The sequence below is a fragment of the Podarcis filfolensis genome (genome assembly GCF_964270895.1).
Source record: "Podarcis filfolensis genome assembly, chromosome: 16".
Lineage (NCBI taxonomy): Eukaryota > Metazoa > Chordata > Lepidosauria > Squamata > Lacertidae > Podarcis > Podarcis filfolensis.
The window spans coordinates 6,172,987-6,186,988 of NC_139620.1; the positions used below are offsets into that span (position 1 = coordinate 6,172,987).

At 43.3% G+C, this 14,002-nt stretch overlaps 1 long non-coding RNA gene across 1 annotated transcript; it reads right to left on the bottom strand.

Annotated features, from left to right (window-relative positions):
- Positions 1 to 6,090: 6,090 nt before the first annotated feature.
- On the bottom strand, positions 6,091 to 11,987 carry LOC310751962. Its single transcript, XR_014542729.1, has 2 exons — positions 11,849 to 11,987; positions 6,091 to 7,047 (listed from the first exon to the last, which is right to left on the bottom strand). It is a non-coding gene; the product is annotated as an uncharacterized lncRNA (long non-coding RNA).
- Between the last annotated feature and the right edge of the window lie 2,015 nt (positions 11,988 to 14,002).

Genomic DNA, 14,002 nt, shown 5'->3' on the forward strand with positions numbered 1-14,002 from the left:
AATTTCTTATTTATACCCCACCCACCCGACTGGGTTTCCCCAGCCACTCTGGGCAGCTTCCAACAGAATATTAAAGAGAATAAGAAATCAAACATTAAAAACTAGTGATGACCGTGAGAATCCCATGGAACAACTAAAGGCTAAGGACCTGCTCTCCTGGGGTGGGAGACTGGGAAAGATAAGAAAAGGTCCCAGGAGAGAATTGAGAAGGTCTGTCCTTTTTGGGGTGTGTGGAAATTTAGACTAAGTTTTCTACAGAAAGAAGATGATGTAATTCTACACCATTTGGGCACTTCAGATACCTTACTGTTGATTTCCCTCTCCCTTATTTTTCCAGAGGCTTTTGTTCGATATGCATTATGTTGTATAGCTGCGCCCGAGTTAAGTAGGTAATAACTTAATGTTACAAGACTCAGCAACTGACAAGTGTCACCAAGTTTATTGTTGGGGTGCTATTGTGTATCCTTTGACGTTGCTACTTAGCATGTGTTCATTATATTCATTGTGGATTAGGTACTATGTATTGCTTATTGTTACAAATTGTATTTATATAACTGTTTTGATTCTTTTTATGTATAGTATGGATATCATATTATGTGTTTATATAGTGATGTTATGTTTTGTGCTGTAAACTTTGGCTGAAAATTGTATATTCCATCAGGCGTATGCAGGCAATTAAGAAGACATCTTTCCATAATAGGAGATTTTTGGTTATAACTTTTTAATGTGTTTCCCCTCATTGTATGGTCTAATATATATATATATATATTTAAAAAGCTGCTCTGATATGTTTACATGAATAGTAGCAGAGGGTCTTCTCAGTGGCTGCTCCCAGACTTTGGAACTTGCTTCCTAGAGAAGGTAGAATCATAGAATCATAGAATCATAGAATCATAGAGTTGGAAGAGACCACAAGGGCCATCGAGTCCAACCCCCTGCCAAGCAGGAAACACCATCAGAGCACTCCTGACATATGGTTGTCAAGCCTCTGCTTAAAGACCTCCAAAGAAGGAGACTCCACCACACTCCTTGGCAGCAAATTCCACTGTCACTCTTACTGTCAGGAAGTTCTTCCTAATGTTTAGGTGGAATCTTCTTTCTTGTAGACTGGCTCCATCTTCGTTGTCTTGCTGGTAGGTGAATACAGTGGTACCTCGGGTTACAGACGCTTCAGGTTACAGACTCCGCTAACCCAGAAATATTACCTCAGGTTAAGAACTTTGCTTTAGTATGAGAACAGAAATCGAGCAGCGGTGGCGCGGTGGCAGCGGGAGGCCCCATTAGCTAAAGTGGTACCTCAAGTTAAGAACAATTTCAGGTTAAGAACGGACCTCCAGAATGAATTAAGTTCTTAACCCGAGGTATTAAACCCGGTGGTTTTATTCTAACAGGACTTTAGGAGCTGACCGCTTTTTAAAGGAAAGAGCTGTATTTTAATAGATTTGGTTTGTAAATCATTTTAATTCTATTAGAATTTAACTATGTTTAACAATTATTTTTCAGACATTTTTAGCTTTTGCATTTTATCATGGTTATTTTAATTTGTGTAAGCTGCTCTGAGTCCCAGTCTGGAAAAGGTGGGGTATGGATAAACCACTCTGTTGTCTTTTGACAAAGAGTAGTATGTAATGATGATGATGATGACAACAACAACAACAGCGATGCCCTTTTCAGACATTCTAAATTTAAGCTCACTCAATGCATGAAGGGGGTGGGTGGGTACAAAAATGCTACCTCCTCCCTCTCACTCCTCATGAGTTAGAGAGCAAAGAGATGAAGCAGTTATCATTCTCCAAAGTTGGAAGGCAAATATATGAGGAAAGCTTTTGCCTGTACGTGTGGGCTTTCACAAACCCCCCAATTCAGTTTCAATTTTGTTATGTACTGAGTTGAATAGGATCCAAACTGCAGCAGTCTGATTGGTCCTAGAACAATAGGATCCAAAAGGCAGCAGTCTGATTGGTCCTAGAACAATAGGATTCAGAATGCAGCAGTCTGATTGGTCCTAGAACAAGGCAGCAGTATGATTGGTTGGCAGGAACCACCCAATCATGCTCCAGATAGAAGTGAATCCACAACCTGATTGGCTTACAGTAGAATTCCGGAATTAGCCATTCATGTGCAGCCCATTGTGTAAATAATGTATATAAAGCAGATACTTTGAGGGGACATTCATTCATTCCTCCTCACCACTATGAGCTGAATAAAGAGCATGAAATCACTTTGCGACTCTGAGTATATTTCAAATTTTGATTCATATCTAACTTCTATCAACCTACCCAGACCCTTCAGTATTCATCTGAGACTCTGTCCCAGGTGGCCCAGCTGAGGGAGGTTTGGAGTGTGATGACAACGGAAAGGTACTTTTCAGTGGTGGCTCCCTACTTGTTGAATATTCTCCCCAGTTAGGCATACCTAGCACCATCATTAACACGCTTTTGGTGCCAGGTAAAAACACATCTCTTCTCCCAGGCATTTGATGGATTATTATTGTTTTGCAGTTTAATGATTATGTCTTGCATCCAATTTTAGTCCTACTCATAGAAGACCAATTGAAATTCAGAAACACAACTAACTTAGATCAATGAATTTCAGCGGGCCTCCTCTGAGTAAGTCTTAGCTGGATTCGACCCTATTTGACTTCGCTGCAGGTTCATTGAGTCTATCTTATGAGTTATTGCAAGTATTTTTCTCCTTGTTGCTCCCCCCCCCCCATTTTGTTCTGTCTTATATTTGTGACTTGCTGTGAGACTCCTTGTGTGGCAAGCCACATAACAAGAACAACAACAATTATCTGATATGGACAAATACAGTGTGTATGTGCAGGTATGTGAGAGAGACCACATTCACACCATAAATGATACCACTTAAAACAGCTTTAGCTTAGCTTTTGATTGTTCTTATTTTATCTTATTTTATTGTTGTTAGCGCCCTGAGCCCGGCTTCGGCTGGGGAGGGTGGGATATAAATAAAAAATAATTATTATTATCTTGTTAAGTTGCTTTGAGAATTTGTTTGTCTAAAGTGAATAATTACTATTATTTCATTTATTCATAGCTCACCTTTCACTCCAGAACTGGGACTCAAGACAGCTCACAAAAAATTAGAAGAAACACAGATAGTTAAAATATATAAAATATAATGCTTAAAATGTAATGAAACTATGGAATTAAAGTGATGTGAAGACAAATATATTAAAAAGAGGCATTAAAAAGAGCACAGTGCTATTAAAAGCCCTTTCCTTAAAAGTAGCCAGTTCTTCAAAGCCTCCTACAATACAATAGTCTTCACAGGCAGAAGGATAGTTAGGTCTGGCCTTTCTCAGAAGGGGGTTCAAAATCTAGCAGCCACCACAGAGAAGGCCCTGTCCCACTTCCCCACCAAGCATGCCTGTGACGGAGGCAGGATTGAGAAGAAGGCCTCTCCTGAAGATCTTAGAGCCCAGCCAGGTTTGGAAGGGAGACTATGGTCCTTCTGATAGCCTGGGCCTATGTCTAACAGATGCCAATGCTAATAAATGCTAACGCTAATGCTAAAAACAACAGCAATAGATCAACAACACTGCACTCATTATTAATTTATTAGTCATGCATTGAAAATGGCCTCCTGTTCTTGGTATGCAATCCTTAATTGTCCCAGGGCCATGCTAGTTCCTTGCCCTGATGACAAATGACAAATTTCAGATGGCAAATTTCCATGTCTCCAGCTATTATCCCAACTCAAATTCCTAATTGCTTGGTAAGAAGGATCGTTTGACGTGATTAATCGTTGCTGCTGAACTTTTATCCTGATGTGCAGGTTCATCTAAGATCACGACAGCTCATAAATCTAACAGGATAAATTCACCCCTGAATGATGCTTAACCACATCTAAATTCCACCCCACCAAAAATTGGCCAAGATTAAGATCTCAGGTTCTCCCCGAAATTAATCCCATTGAAGTTAATCCAGGCCTGGAAGAAAAATCATTGGGCAACTTCAAAGGAATGCCTATCTGAGCACCATCAGGCTCATACACCTGGCTGCCTAGACCAGATAGGCAACCACAAGAGTTATCTAAGGTGACAACATGTCAAGATGAAACCACGGTGTTCAAAGCAACACCTGAGTCCAGTGTTTCATTCCATGCAGATTCTGGTTCTTCATCAGAAGGAAGAACAACAGCATAAGGCATAAGAAGATCCTGCTGGATCAGGCTAATGGTCCATCCAGTCCAACGTCCTTTTCTCACAGTGGCAATCAGATGCCTGTGGGAAACCGACAAGCAGGACCTGCACACAAGATCAACTCTACCCACCTGCAGTTTACAGCAACGGGTACTCAGGAGCATTGCTGCCTTTGACTGCAGAGGCAGAGCTTAGCCATTTGGATTAGTAGTCAGGGATAGCCTTCTCTTCCATGATTTTGTCAAATCCTCTTCCAAAGTAATCTAAATTGGCGGCCATCCCTGCCTCCTGGGGTTAACAAGTTCCATAGCTGAACTATGCACTGCATGAATTACTTTTATCTGACCTGAATCTTCCAACTTTCAGCTGCATGGAATTGCAGAAATCATTTATAACATGGAGCTGCTTCAGAAGCTCTGGAGAGGCAATGTGAAAGGTAGAATTAGTGTAGAGAATTAGTGTAGACCTGGGGGGTCAAATGTATCCCTCCAGACCTCTCTGTCTTGCCCTTCTAGGCCATAACCCTCAACAGCCCTGCTTTGCATCTTCCTTGAATTTTTTTGGCCTGGTCTGAATATCCTCGAACTCAGATAATGCCTCTTGGATGGAAGATTAGAGAGGGGTGTGTGTGTATGTATAGAAACTGCCTTCACAGATAATTGTCTCAAACAAACAACAGATGTGTACCACAGTCCCAGCCTCTGAATCAATAGCCATTCAATATGTAGCCTCTAAGGTGACTGTGGACCAGCAATTCAGAATGGCTTTCACTGACACTTTTGATTGGGAAACACAAAGCCACAGAGATAGATGTGTGGTTTTAAATGGGGGTCAACACATAATGGCCTCATCTGCGCTATACATTCAGTATGGGATGCGGGTGGCACTGTGGTCTAAACCACTGAGCCTCTTGGGCTTGCCGATCAGGAGCTCAGCAGTTCAAATCCCCGCAATGGGGTGAGCTCCTGTTGCTCTGTCCCAGCTCCTGCCAGCCTAGCAGTTCGAAAGCACGCCAGTGCAAGTAGATAAATAGATACTGCTGCGGCGGGAAGGCAAATGATGTTTCCATGCGCTCTGGTTTCTGTCACAGTGTTCCATTGTGCCAGAAGCAGTTAAGTCATGCTGGCCATGATCCAGAAAGCTTTCTGTGGACAAACGCTGGCTCCCTCAGCCTGAAAAGCAAGATGAGCGCTGCATCCCATAGTCACCTTTGACTGGACCTAACCATCCAGGGGTCCTTTACCTTTTTACCTTTATACGTTCAGAATATTTTTAACATTCCTGGCTTCTCTCAAAGAATACTGGAAGATGTTTGTTTGCGGAGGGTGCCAAGAGTGCTTTAATAATAAGTACCTCTTTCCAGGGGGCCCAGATTTCTGATTCTGTGATCCTAGGAATTAATTGAGACTACCTCCTTCTTACGTGCACTTCAAGATTGCATCCTCAGTCTCTTAAGTAGTTTGCCATGCTAAGTAAGAAGCACTATTAGACACATGAAAGCTTCTATGATGCATTGCAAGGTTTAATATGCAGTAATGTGGTAAGCAAGTGATAACATAAACTCTTGAAAATGAACTGAGAACAGAACAGGCAGGTATGATTACACATAGTATGATAGTATGACTCATACACAGGTATGATTACCCTTTCAACCACAAAGTTTTACAACAAATCAGACATAAATCAGCTATAAGAGACAGTATTAATAATGTAATCTCATTTTTTCCCTCATTCAAATTTTTAGGCTTTGCGTTGGATTTTTATGGCCAACAAATGAAAATGAGGGGCAAAATCCATTTTCACCATAGTGAAGAAAGCACATGCTTTCGTCTGAAATTCTATATACACACTAGCTTCACCAATCTCAATGGGTCTTACTTCTGAGTAGCCATGGATAGGATATCACCAAAAATCTCTTTTCTAAGAATAAGTGTGTGTTAAAAGTGGTCCATGCCCTTCTAAAACATTGCCAACACAAATAGTATTGAGATATGCCAAAACATGAGGTCAACTGCTCTTTTCAAGTTTCTTTGTAGTATATATTTAGGGGGTAAATTTATGAGAATGTAGACTGGATCTTTTAATTGCCAATAGGATTGTGTGAGGATTTTATTATCTAGAAAGATAGTCTCCCCCAAGAGCACTGGGATCTAGTCAAGAATTTTGCCTGGAAAAGGGAGGTTGACAACTGGTCAGTAGTTTACTTAGGTTCTCAGAATTTAGGGGTGCTTTTTGAAGGGGCAGTCTTATCGTGTATGGGTAAAATACCTCTTTTTAAGAAAGCATATATGTAAAAGAACATGAAAGAACAACTTAGAATTAGTGCCCATAAATATTAATATGGATAATTAATATGGATCTGCCATGGTTGGGGGTGTGAAATTAGAAGAAAGATCCTTCAAACGACAAACAACAAGAAGATCTGTCATGTTTAAAGCTGAACTTCAGAAGTTTTAGCCCTCAACAGTTCTAGATGACATAACTTGAGGTTGCGGGAGCTTCCAGAAGTCCATGCAAAATAGCTCATCCATGTTTCATTATTCCTTTGTTTCCTTGGGTTCCTCTGTTCCTCACTTAAAGCCAGGGATAAGGCAGCCCCATCCTGGAGCGGTACAGCATTGCTATGCTTGAACCATATCCAGAAGTCGGTTCATCCTCTGCTTCCAGTTCGAAGGGAGCTTCATAGAAAAAGGCAGAATATCTCCCACCACCACGAGCACAAGGGTTGTGTTGTTGAATGCGCAAAGGCTGGTGTGGGCAATAAAGAGCAGGTCCCGGGATGGTCAGTACAAAGGGTGGTGGCTGTACTCTGACCGTGGATGCAGGACAGGACGCATGGCATGAGTGTCTTCCGGACATATTGTTTCCTGATGAAGGTGACGCTGGAACAAGACACCAGGCAAAAGAGTAAACATGGATGATCAAAATATGGGGGACCATTTTTTGCACTCATTAAAGCATCTAAAATTTAGGATTTGGGGGACAGCATTTGGGCTTCCTTTGGGAATATCAAATTTGAAAACTAAAGTTTCTAACACTGAAGGCTGCTGAGTAAAGGTAAAGGTAAAGGGACCCCTGACCATTAGGTCCAGTCGTGGCCGACTCTGGGGTTGCAGTGCTCATCTCGCTTTATTGGCCGAGGGAGCCGGCGTACAGCTTCCGGGTCATGCGGCCAGCAGGACTAAGCCACTTCTGGAAAACCAGAGCAGCGCACGGAAACGCTGTTTACCTTCCCGCCGGAGCGGTACCTATTTATCCACTTGCACTTTGACGTGCTTTCGAACTGCTAGGTTGGCAGGAGCAGGGACCGAGCAACGGGAGCTCACCCTGTCGCGGGGATTCAAACCTCCAACCTTCTGATTGCCAAGTCCTAGGCTCAGTGGTTTAACCCACAGCGCCACCCGTGTCCCACGTAGTCGGCTATCAAGCTACACAGACAATGCCTGGTAAGATTTCAAAAGTTAGAAAGCTGATGGCCATTGAACACAATACTAATACACTTTGTCTCTGATTTCTTCACTTTGTTGTTGTTGTTTTTCCAGTCAATGGTGAGCCACTATCCAGCAAGGCAACTTTAGTTCAGATCCACTTTCTGCCCAAACTACAATAGTGGGTATTGGCTAATCACACTCTCTAAACTTCATCTACCTCATGGGGTTGCTTCAAGACCATATAAAGCATTGAAAATAAAATGTTTCAGAAATAAACATTGTCTAGTTTTGAAATTGTTGTTAGTCAAGGCAATGCCTAGACTTATCTATCCTTCTATCTAGATATAAGTGTCTTCCCTCTAAATCTGTGGTTAAACTAAAATACATGGGGCATGCTTGTCTTGATGCTGAGATGCTTCCATCACCGGCAAAGTTGCTGTGAAGTTATAGAATGTCTTTCAGCAATCTTTCTTCCAGAATGGGTGGGTGTTAGTAGTAGAATGAGACAGAGCAGCATTGCAGAGGGAGGTGCAAAACAGAGTTTGCAGAGGGAGGAAAAACCATTTGGGAAGCAACACAAGGAGGCAGGTGACTTATATAGCTATGAGGTACAGTGGCACCTCTAGTTATTAATTTGTTCTGGAGGTCCATTCTTAACCTGAAACTGTTCTTAACGAGAGGCGTGCTTTCGCTAATGGGGCCTCTTGCTGCTGCTGCACTGCCGGCACACAATTTATGTTATCATCCTGGGGCAAATGTTCTCAACTTGAGGTAACTCTTCCAGGTTAGTGGAGTTTGTAACATGAAGCGTTTGTAACCCGAGGCATTTGTAACTCAAGGCACCACTGTACCTCCTTGAGAATGTACAAGTCTTATCAAAATGTTTTAGTCATGCTGTTGCAATCCCCTAGACCTCTAAGTGTCCTACAGAAGTTGAATTCAGGCCCCATTTGGTGGTGATTCTGTAGGTTAGCTAGTTTTGGAGGCAATTCCACAGGGTAGCTAAGATCAGGGGGGGCCTTCAGATGAAGGGCAGCAGAAATATTGATGTAGAGACTCCAGGGTATGGCGAGAAGAGGAGGTAGATGCATACAGGAATATTAGAACCATAGAGTTGGATAAACCCAAAAGGGTCATGTAGACCAACTCCCTGCAATGCAGGAATCACAGCAAAGGAGAAGGCGAAGGAGGAAAGCAAGTAAGTAAAACATGGTTAGAGATCTTCCGTAATTATTCTCAGGTATTTTCTTCTTAGATTTTGAAATTATCTGGTCTTCTTTCCATTGTGGAACCAATACAGGAGGAGTAATCAGTTTAAATACAGAAATACATTTCCAGAATTCTTCACATGATGTTCAATTTCCTGTTGCCTTCCATTCCATTTATTTTCCATGTGTGTGCCCACTAAAAAATTTCTCTGGGTGACTCTGTGAATATTCGCAAAATATTGAAATGCAACCTCTAACCTTAAAACTATTTTCAACTTGGTGATGGAGCCCCAATGATTTCAAAAAGGGCCATGTTTACCTTACCCAGGAGCCAATTCATTGATCTTAGGCTAAAATTTGCAGAAATGTTTATTTACATATATTGGAATTTATTTATTTATTTTTTGCCGTTTGCCTTCCTAAAAAAAATACATTATCTGAGAGGTTCCAATGACCATTGGGTGATACTTACAAAAGCTTACTACCACAAAGCCATATAGTAGCAGATTTAAACATAATTTAAAGGTTTTAAAGGTTTAAGACAAGGGCTAGGAAACTTTCAGGCTGAATACCACATTTTCTTCTAGACAACCTAGGCCATGAACCAGTGTTGCATTGGGCCAGAAGCAAAAATTGGCAAAGCAAGAAATGTAATTTGACTCACATATCCCTCTTAATTTTCTAACCAGGCAAATTAGAGACATTATCAGAATTCAAGGACATGTTCGAGCTAGACAAAAACACTCAGGGTGCATGGCAGGACCAGTGAAGGATGTGGCCTGGAAAACGACCCAAGGACCAGATAGAGAGACATGGGGGGCCACATTTGACCCCCAGGTGTGAGAATTTGGAAAAAACATTCCAGAGCTGAACTGCCACCCCTGAAAAGGCCCTCTCCTTACAGCTTTCAATACCTGTGTGCCACCTTTGCCCTACATAAACAATACTCATGCAGGCTTTGATAATTCACTACAAAGGAATGAATCTGATTGATGTTTTGTGCAGGGGTTTCCTGATCTGCAGGAACAGATGTGTGCATGATTAAACTCTACACAAGAAGGCTCATGAGACAATCTGCTCACAGTAATTGCTTTTCGTAGTGTTTTATCAATGTGCATCAGGACATAAAAAAGGAAGGCGAAATGAACTGAAGGGATGGAAGCTTGGGACAAAAATCAGCATTCCCCCACGGGGATCCCATAAGTGTTTTTAAGCAGTGGATGTGCAGAGAAAAAGGTTCAAAGCAATCTGATATTAGTTTAAAAATGCAAAAGAGATCCCAACTATATGGAAAAAACCTGAGTTCATAGATATTACCAGAAGAACTCCAGGGTTTGATTGCATCACTCTCAGCCTCACCTCTGACTCCCTCTCTCTCCTTCTACATGCTAGTTTTTACCTTAGCTCCTTTCCCCACAACAAAGCTCTGCTTTCATGCCACATCAAGAATATAAGAAGATGGCCCATCTGGTCTGCCATCCTCACAGTGGCCAACCAGATTCCTCCAGGAAGCCCACAGGCAAGGCTTGAGGGCAAGAGCCCGATCTCACTGTTACTCATAAGCACGTAAGAAAAGTTCTGCACCTGGATCAGATCAATGGCCTATCTAGTCCAGTATCCCATTCTTACCGTGGCTGTTCGTGTTCTCACGGGTGGATACAGTACTTAAAATCTCAGCTCGGTTTTAGACAAAGGCCTTCACTCACAGGTTAAAGTCAGGTTAAAAGGCACATTGGTCGGCACTCAACAGGTACAACAGGGGCTGCGGTTGTCCTAACATTTAACATGCCCCATGGCTCTCCTTTTGAAGAGTGAGGTGGGCACAGTCAGTTGTGTGGGTGGTACCCAAAGCCATGTAACTGGGCACAGTCATCTCCATGTCCTTGGTGATGGAGGTGGAACTGACACGGTCGTCTCACTGTGTAATCTATCTGCAGGAACCTCCTCAGTGGGAGAAGGCACAGGAGATAGTTCTGGTGCTGTGTCAGGCAAACATGATGTAGCATCTGAGGTGCCTGATGGCACCAAGGTCTGCTTGTCACCTTTCTGGGGTCTGAATCAATGTCCTCCAGCCTACTGGGCCCTTCACCAGAGTCCAGTGATGACAATTCCCCATTTTCATCCTCCCGTCAGACCAGTCCAGTCAATATATCTCCATGTGGCTCATGACAGTGGCCAACCAGATGTCTATGGGAAGCCTGCAAGGGGGCTAAACTCAGCAGCACGCTCCCTGCTGGTGATTCCCAGCAACTGGTATTCAGAGGCTTATAGCTACCAGCAGTTGAAGTAGCTTATCCTCCTTAACCTTGTCTACACTTCTTTTAAAGTCATCCAAGTTGGCGGTTTCCTGGTTAAACCAGAATTCTGTAGAAGAGAACTGGAGAGCAGAGCAAGCCTGTAGCCCAGTGGTTCTCAACCTGTGGGTCCCCAGATGTTGTTGGACTACAACTCCTATCAGCCTCAGCCAGAAGGGCCTCGGGCCAAGGATGAGTGGAGTTGTACCTTGACAACATCTGGAAGGCAACAGGCTCACCATCCCAGGTGTAGACAATGCCTAATCTGATGGACCAGTGGTATGATTTGGTGTAATGTAGCTCCTTTGTTCCTATCTGCCAATTCTTGTGTTTAGATACTTGATGGTGGTGGGAGTCCAACATCATTTGGAAAGCACTATGCTGTCTACCATGCAGATGTATTGTACTACAGTACAGTAAATATATGTAATGGAAGAAATCAGATAAGGAAACAAGGTCAAGTAAACAAACTTAGCTACAGTGCTAGATATTGAGATGTTAGAGACCTGAGCTTCCAAAAACATATTTGAATCAAGAAAATCAAGATACCTATAGATACGTAACTGACAAAATAACATGAGCATACATACATACATACATACATACACACACATCTACTACCCTTACGTTATGCTATTTTCTAGCATCAATTGGCTGCACAACTCTAATTCTGAATCCAGACCTAAACCAAGTAAAAATAAAAGCAGCCACCAAGGAGCATTTCAGAAGCTGGTCTGCTTACTCTCTTACCTTAGTATCTAGTAAGTAGAAGCCACAATGGAATCAGATGAAGATTCTGGAGTGTTTTGAGTCACCTGCATTTTTATATTGTTTTGGGGGCAGCATCAAGGATATGAGCCACCCCTCCACTACACACACACAGTGCAATTAATTGCCACCCAAACAAGATTTAATACAATGTTTACTCCACTTTTAAGGGAGTAGTGGCTTTTAATTATATGGTTCTTTATTTGTGAAGGTGAAATTGTTGCAATTCCTGATGAGAACTTTGTCACCAATGTTCCTGTTAGCTTTTTTCTCCAACATATTTTTCCCCCTCTCATCATAGCCATGATGACTTTGCTCTGCCTCCATAGTCAGAGTCAATAATGCTTCTGAATATCAGTTGCTGGAAGGAACAGGAAGCGAGATTGCCCTTTCGCTTGGGTCCTGCTGGAGGGTTTCTCATTGGGACATCTGGTTGACCACTCAGGGGCAAAGGAAGGCTAACCAGCACACAGTCGGGGGTGTCAGGGGGCAAGGAAAACTGCCCGGCAGGGCATGTGCGTGCACCGCATGTATGCCACATGTGTGGTGGTACTATGTGCTGCACATGCATGTGTGCCGTATGTGGCAGTGGCACTCATGCACAGCACATAGCAGCGATGCACATATGCCATGGGGCAGTTTGCTGATGGAGCCACTCAAGTGCTGTACTGACAGCGGTGGGATCCCACTGCCATCGCTGCAGCCACGAGCGCATGATCCTCTACACATGGCTGCGGCAGGGCGGTGGTGGTGGTGGCTCGTGCTGCTGTACCCAGGGTCAGCAGGGTGAGCCCCCCGTGGAGTGCCTTCTCGTCATCCCCCTTAGAAATGGCACCTGGGATGAGCCGCCCCCCGCCCCCTTCCTCTGCCACTGTGACCACTGTGATAACAGGATGGTCAACTAGAAGGGCATTGGCCTGATCCAACATGCCTTTTCTCATACTCTTAAATTATATTCATTCATGTAAGGACTCTGGATCCAGCAGATTCATCCACTAGCATCCACTAGAGTTTCGGGGATGACCTTATCAACTCTACTTTTCAACTAAACCCCTATGAACATCTAAAACTTCTGCTCCAGAGGGTATGGGGATGTAGCTCAGTGGAAGAACACCTGCTTTGCACTCAGAAGGTCCCAGGTTCAATCACCAGGTAGGGTTGGAAGAGGCCCCTGAAACCCTGAGAGCCTCTGCAACTCAGTATGGCCAATACTGCCCTAGATGGACCAAAGGTCTCACTTGCTATAAGGCAGTTTCCCCTATTTCTGCAAATATTGTTGGAAATTCACTCCCTTCTACTTAACGAGGGCCTAAGTTAGTGGATGTGGGTGGCGCTGTGGTCTAAACCACTGAGCCTAGAGCTTGCCGATCAGAAGGTCAGTGGTTCGAATCCCTGCGACGGGGTGAGCTCCCGTTGCTCGGTCCCTGCTCCTGCCAACCTAGCAGTTTGAAAGCACATCAAAAGTGCAAGTAGATAAATAGGTATCACTCCAACGGGAAGGAAAATGGCATTTCCGTGTGCTGCTCTGGTTTTGCCAGAAGCGGCTTAGTCATGCTGGCCACATGACCTGGAAAAACTGTCTACGGATCAAACGTTGGGTCCCTCAGCCAGTAAAGCGAGATGAGCGCCGCAACCCCAGAGTCATTCACGACTGGACTTAACTGCCAGGGGTCCTTTAAGTTAGTGGAGGCCTATACTAGACAGAAGACTCTTACATGAATTGTGGACTTCTTCTGGTTTTGGAGGGCCCAATCTTAGGTGCTTAGAAAAATGATGCTAACTGGGGAAATGGACATATTTGATATGGACTGTTATACTGAGCAGTTTAAGCTTGGTCCACTCTTGCAAGGTACTTGAGGTCCTGATTGCCAGGGCCAGGCTATTTTGTACCCTAGGGGATGCTAACTAGGTGAGCTCCACATTGGGTAAAATATTTCTGCATTCAAGGGGATTGGACTAGATAATCCTCATGGCCCTTCCAACTCTACAATTCTATGATTTTATGATTCTCCTTGCACCCCAAAACTATGTATTGCTGACTTCAACTTTCAGAAACAGATGTCTTTGCCCAGCGTTTCTGTAAACACACACACACACACACACACACACACACACACACACACACACAACCTGCTA